This window comes from Penaeus monodon, chromosome 13 (assembly GCF_015228065.2).
Source record: "Penaeus monodon isolate SGIC_2016 chromosome 13, NSTDA_Pmon_1, whole genome shotgun sequence".
Classification (NCBI taxonomy): domain Eukaryota; kingdom Metazoa; phylum Arthropoda; class Malacostraca; order Decapoda; family Penaeidae; genus Penaeus; species Penaeus monodon.
In genome coordinates this window covers 30,826,141-30,833,640 of record NC_051398.1, presented here as the reverse complement: position 1 = coordinate 30,833,640, position 7,500 = coordinate 30,826,141, and the positions used below count along the sequence as shown (strand labels likewise).

The 7,500-nt window shown below is 38.3% G+C and overlaps 1 protein-coding gene across 1 annotated transcript in view; it reads left to right on the top strand.

Moving 5' to 3' along the window:
- The window catches only part of LOC119580237 (urocanate hydratase-like), an 87,640-nt gene that overhangs the window by 50,508 nt on the left and 29,632 nt on the right, over nt 1–7,500 (top strand). The window lies entirely within an intron of this gene.

The window sequence follows — 7,500 nt, the reverse complement described above, 5'->3', positions numbered from 1 at the left end:
TGGAGTAGAAGTCTGATGACAGTAATGTGCAATATCAACATTTACATATTCGAACAACCTCTGCTTTTTCTCTCTGTTCAATGTATATGCAAGGTGAAGAACGTTTCAAACTGATTCATTGCCCAGCTATCAGAATCACAGCGCAATATGTATGGGGTATTTTAATGCTAGATATTATACATCTGGAGAGAGTCAATGCAGTGAAAATGGCAAAGAGTTCCGATATTTTGTGAACAATAGATCTATGACCGTATACGATACAGACAGGCAAACTCACGTAGTGGGAGTCAGGCTAGATTACGTAATAGGAAGGGATCCTGTGTATGATATGTCAGAAGCAGTTTGCAATAGAGCTAATCAGTGGCCATTTTGCGATAGTAACGAGATGCGGCGTTGATGATAGTCAATCTGGAAAAAAAGAGGCTTAAATTTATATTCCTCCTTACCCTGTGCACCACTTTAGATCATGTATTTATGACCGGTATAACAATTACATAGTAACGAGTGTTGATAAATACTCCTTGGACATGACGAAAGTGGTCACTGACTACTACAACACCTGAGTCTGTCCACAGAAATCCTTAAAGAGCAACAACTCACAACGCTCTAACAACCTAAGTGGGTCGGTGACCCTACGCTATTAAGGGAGCAAAAGCGAGTTCAGGAGCTTTTTGATATCTACCAGCAGGACAATACCCGTGACAACCTTATTCAGTTTCTTAAGGCTAACAAAATTCTACGGGAATTAAAAACTCAGAAATGAACACTTTGAACAGTTCCTACAAAGCATTAACAATTACACCTCAAAGTCTGAGGTCTAAAAAATAATCGACTCTCAGGAAAACCAATCAACACCCCGCAGTTCCATAGCCCTCTTGCACAAGCAATATGCTCCTGAGTCAATGAGCTCACTTCCCACAAATATTCAGAATCGCCTTAGTCAGTCTAAAATTGCATGTAAATTTGCCATTGAGATTGGATGTTCTGATACGACCCTTCAGGAAAAGCGTCCGCCTCATGTGAGGATGGAATAACCTATAGTATCCTCCGCCTTATAGCTCAGGTACCTGGTAATCTCCTTTTGCACCTGTACAGGTTAAGTTTGTTACAAGGTATTCCGCCTGGCCCCTGGATTCGCATTCTAATCATCCTTATGCCGAAACCAAACACTGAAAAATACCGCCCAATTTCACTAACCTCGTGTGTATGCAAAGTTTTTGAAAGGATACTTTTGAAGAGGCTCAGGTACAGGTTAGAAGGTAAATTATCTCATAGACTGTACGGATTTCTATTGGGACATTGCACACAACATTGCTTTGCAGAGTACCTTTCAGGTTCTAATCCACTGTTTTTCTTGACCTTAAGTCAGCTCTTGACATTGCAAACAGATGTATCATACCCCTACCCACCTTTCACATAGGCGACCATGAGCTTGACATGTGTCATAAGCATCAATATCTTGGGGTGAACGTAAATGATACAGACCTGATCCATTCGCTAAAGAAGAGACTCTGGGAGAGATTGAAACCGTTGAAACTTTTTGTCGGAAGAGAACATGACATCAAATTTTATCTCGCTAGACTATTTTACTTAACTTTTATAAGGTCAGTTGTAGACTACCATGCACTGCACTTGTTGCAGTGTAAGGAATCAAAAATAAATAGTTTGAAGGTAGTGCAAAGTGAAGCTATGAGGATTATCCTCAGCGCCCCGAGAACCAGAAGGATAGTGAACATGAGATCAGAACTAAACTTACCACCCATTTCTGATGGAATAATATTTATTTTCACGATATTTGGGGTCAGAGCTCTGAGGGAACCCGTGTATCTTTCAGATTTCCAAAAACAACTGCAACATAAAATCACGCAAAGTGCTCTTCGGACACTAAATTCTTTCAAAGCAGGTGGCGATGAGGAAATTGTGAGTTGCATTAAGTGTAACGTAACTTGTACAATAGAGTGCAATTTCAACTTTCAACTTGCGTGGATACCATCTCATGTTGGCATACGCAAGCACGACCTCGTAGACAAGTTTGCGAAGAAAGGTTGCAGCAAAGATACTGTGAACATAGATCTTGGGATGCCTCTTGCACATATATTGAAAAGAAGAACTAGTAGATCTGATTAACACTCAAAGGCCTGAAAGCTGTACCATAAGGCATTACGATTAGTAGAGAGATAGCAAGCCTTCCTATGGGTGGCAAGTCAAACCAGACAATGTAACGTGGTTATTACGGTATTGTGGATATTGGAGATGAATCTAGATGTAGACTGCGTAACGAAGAAAACAAGCGAATGCTTGAGCAATATATCTCGGAATGTCATGTGATACAGCCTTTCAGACCACCTAACATGAGGTGCAAAGAACTATGTGAATATTTCATTTCATCTGATACAATGAAATATATACTCGTACTATATCCTAAATTTACTATGTAAAACTGCCATAAACAAAGAACAGTGTTATTTTTATAATTATTACTGTTACTATCATTATTATTATTTTCATTGAGGTTATTATTATTATTATTATTATTGCTATTATTATTATTATCATTATTATTATTGTTATCATTATTATTATCATTAATACTGAGACTACTACTACTGTTATTATTATTTTCCTCATTACCATTTTTATTATTATTATAATTATCAATATTAGTAATTATTATTACTATCATCGTTATGAATTATTTTATCAGTATCATTTTCATTATCATGATCATTTTGTTAGTATCAATATATTATCATTATTATTATTTCATTAGTAGTTTCATTATAAAAAAAAGAAAAATGAAATAGTTGTCATAGTTATTACCGTAATTAATACCTTTATTGCTCTTCTCGGAAACTGTCCTTTTATGAGTAAGAAAATTCAAGGAAGTTCTTTGATAAATTTCAAAATTCCTTTTCTATTTCTTAGAAGGAAATGGAGCTTAGTAACAATCCTAACGAGGGGGAAATAGATCTAACTATGTGTGTGTGTGTGCGTGGGTGCATGTGTGTGTGTGTGTGTGTGTGTGTGTGTGTGTGTGTGTGTGTGTGTGTGTGTGTGTGTGTGTGTGTGTGTGTGTGTGTGTGTTTGTGTGTGCGCGTGTGCGTCGTGCGTGCGTGCGTGCGTGCGTGCGTGGTGTGTGTGTGTGTGTGTGTGTGTGTGTGTGTGTGTGTGTGTGTGTCTTTGTGTTTGTGTAACAATTAACTCGAGACCCTTGCAGTCTACGGCGTTTGTTCAAGTAGTTTGTCCATTCCGAACTTGCATATAATTTTTTTTAAACAGTGTTTGTACTTAATAGATGGACTGGTCAATACCTTGAGATTATCCTTGTCTCTCTCTTTGTCTATCCATGTTTCTATCTATCTTCTTATGATTAATAAAAAGAGACGAAAAAAGAGAAGAAACAAAGCATTCACGAAAACGTGAACAAAACTTCATCCGAAATTCAAGTGAATGTAGTTAAGAGAGAGAGAGAAAGAGAGAGAGAGAGAGAGAGAGAGAGAGAGAGAGAGAGAGAGAGAGAGAGAGAGAGAGAGAGAGAGAGAGAGAGAGAGAGAGAGAGAGAGAATAGAGGGGAGATCTAGCTCTTTCCTCATGGCGAGAACTTTGGCAGTCATTGGGCATCCAAGTATAATTCTCATGGCCTTGTTCTGTAAAACTTCAAGGGGTTTGGGGGCACTCGGTGGAAACATACTAAGAACTGGGCTTGCATAGTCTATCATGGACCTAATAAGGGAGATATACATCAACCTTAGGACTCTCAGGGAGGCACCTACATATCTGTTACTTATGTATTGCAGTGGTCTTAAACGCTCAAGGCAACGTCCCTTGATGTTTTGAACAATATCCTTGGTAAAGCGAGAGCTGCGGGACATGAGGTGGGGAGCAGTCACCATAACATCAAGATATTTATAGGTGTCAGTTCTTGCAATAGTTTGTCCACCTAACCTTGGAATGTAAAGGTGTGGTTACACTGGCCATCGATTCATGAAATCTAATCATTTTGAGTGGATTTTGCCCACCGATTGGTTCATTCCACTGTTTTTTTTGCCTACTCGTCCGAAGCGATGGGCAACCCGTCGATCCATCGATGTTCCAGTGGAAAAGTCATACTCGTTGAGAGTCTATAGTATACATGGCATTAGTCTAATTATATATTTATGCATTATAATTAATATATACATAAATAAATTGCAATTATTAATTATAATTGTAAATAATCATATATATACTTATATTAATTATTATTTAAAAAAATAAAAGAAAAACAATGCAATATATCTTGTATCCTCATTTGACGGACGAACATAGACAAGCGCGCATATTTTTCGAAGAGGAAGAACGTCTTCTCGTCATATTTCTGTAAAGAATGTGGAATTCGGAAGCAATTACCTCTCTTTTAGAGAAAGTACGCCAAGAAAATGTCCTTTGGAATATAAAACATCCATATTAAGGGGAGAGAAGCGCGGGATCCATCGCAACTACTGATGAGGGACTGCGGACACGATTTGTTTTGATGCTGCGATCCAGTGGACTGAGCTGATGGTGCTTTTCGTAGTGTAACCAAAACGGATGGGCGGGTGGGTTCCAAGTCACTGATAAGGTAGTTTACGAGATCTCGAAATATACTTTGATTGGGTTGATTATAAGACCGAGGGAAGCACACTTTTTGCTAAACCTCCGTAGAATGTAATCCCCCCTATCAAATACCTGAATAAGAATGTCATCAGCATATGATGTGATGTTGCATAGGTTTCCTAACTCATCGTTGAGCCTGCAAAGAGAGTGCATAAGTATATTAAGCAGTGTAGGGGACAATACTCCCCCTTGTGGAGTGCCTAGTTCTAATTCGCCATAAGCATTGTATGTTCCTTGGTACAACACTTTTGCTCTTCTGAAAGATAGATAATCCTTAATTCATAACAGAAGCTTGCCCTTAACTCCTAAGAGTGTTAGTTCATGGAGGATTGCTGTAGGGGAGGCTCTGTCGAATGCTCCCTTAAAATCTATGAAGAAGACTCTGCATTACTTCCACTTAGGTACTGTGCTAAACACATTTGTGTTCCTCTCCCTTTTTGAAGCCAAAGACAGATGGATCAATCAGGTCCTTGATCTGGTGGAGTAAACGAGTAAGGAGGATTCTTTCACAGGTTTTAGACAGGCAGGACGTCAGAGAAATTGGTCTATATTCATCAGGCCTTCCCGGTTTTAGTATGGGAATGATTGTTGCTTGTCTCCAAGATGCCTGCTTTGTAGGTTAATTGAAGAGATCAAGAAGAGGATTTTTCCCCTTTACCTGTACCTTTGCAAGAAGTCGAATGATGCCATAAGTGATTCCATCATCCCTAAGTGCAGTGGATTTGCTAGTCTTAATGGCTGCAAGGAATTCTTCCATACCTTACTCATGGGTGTCATGGAGTCAATTGATTCTGCCCAGAATAAAATCTTTCCTCCCGTTTTCGAGTTATTAACTCATTGATCTTTTTACTAAAAAACACAAGATCCCTAGCCAAGTACGGGTTTTTCCCAAGGTGTCGTAGTTGAGAGAGAGAGAGAGAGAGAGAGAAAGAGAGGTGGAGCTAGATAGATAGACATATAGATAAATCGATAAATAAACAGAGAACAACTAACAGAACCTAGAGAGGAGAGATAGAAAAATAGATAGATAGATAGATAGACAGATAGACAGATATATATATATATATATATATATATATATATATATATATATATATATATATATATAGAGAGAGAGAGAGAGAGAGAGAGAATATATATTATATATATATATATTGTATATATATATATATATATATATATATATATATATATATATATATATTATATGTATATATATATTGATATAGATATAGACAGATAGATAGATAGAAGAGATAAAGAGAGAAAGAGAGAGAGAGAGAGAGAGAGAGAGAGAGAGAGAGAGAGAGAGAGAGAGAGAGAGAGAGAGAGAGAGAGAGAGAGAGAGATGGCGCTAGATAAATAGACAAGTAGATAAATAGATAAATAGACAGAGAACAAATATCAGAACCTAACATTTCTAGCAAACTCAGTCCAGCGCGCGAGGAGGCAACACCACTTCCCGCACAAAGACACACACAGAGTAAGGTGAAAACAGAGATGGAATAAAATGAATTAAATAAAACAAAGCAGCAGTAATAATGATAATAAAGGAACAAACCATGGCTTATCGACTGTAATTCAAGCTGCTCATAAGATTTTGAAGTTTGTAAAATCTTTCTACATCTTGTTTTTCTTTTTTATCGTGGCTGCGTTTCATCTTACAGCCTCCCACATCGCAAGGCTCTGATTGGTGGATTCGGCCAGTGTAACGTGTGAGGCCGTGGGAGGGGGGGTATGGGGAGGTTAGGGAGGAAGGTGAAGGGGGGGAGGGGGGGAGTTCGTAGCCGAATTTATTGCGAAGCTTTTCGATAACGAAGGCGGGATGGATGCTACAGAGAAAGCCAATATATTGCCCTTTATGACACACTGACACACACGCCTTGACAAGCAGCTCCCCCCCTCCGCCCTCCCTCCCCCATGTCCACAGTAAATCCGGAATTGGGTCGGTTTTCCCCGGTGCTTTGGCGCGGAAAGGGGGGGGGGGGTAAGGAGAGGGAAGGTGGTAAGGAAGTTTGGTGGAAATACGGAAAAGTCTGTGGGAAATGTGTTTAGTAATTAAGGGGAACGGATGATAATGATAGTGATTATAACGATATTGATGGCAAAAGTCTTGATAATGATACTAATATTGATAATGCTAATAATAACGATGATGATATTGATAATAAGAATAACTATAATAAGGATGTTAACAATAATATTTATCATAGTAATAACAGGAAGCAATCAATGTGATAAACATCATACTTTGTTATCCCTGTTATTCTCCTAATAATGCCGTTAATAAACATGTGCTTATTGTTTGGATTATGCAAGGCTTCCAACCCCGCCAGATAACATTTCCGTGACCTGGCTTTAATGTCTGAGCAGAGGTCAAAGACGGTATGTAATTTCTTGTTACGGTGTTACGGAGTTTTAGTAAGTCTTCTTTTTGGGTATTAGAGTAGATCTGAATTTTAATGGATGAATCTGTGATTTTTAAATAAATACATGGCTAGATTGTTGTCTAAATGATATTAACATGTATCATGTGTGGAGAAATTAACGCGTATACAAAAGATATAAGATGACTGGCTTGCTTTGACAATATTTTAAGCAAAAGTGAAAATGATATCTTCGGCGGAAATACTACAAAAAAACAACAACAACACCAACAACTAATGATTGTAATGATATCTACAGCAATGGTAATAACAAGACGAATCAGTTAGGAATACGAGAAAAAGAAAAAGAAAACATTGACCTTAGATCTAAATCATCCTATTAAGACACCAGTTGGAGTCGTAACTTCCTTTAACGACCTCGCTCGCCCCCTCCCGCTGCCCTGCGTCCTTCCTTCCTCCTGATATCTTTCCTGGATGA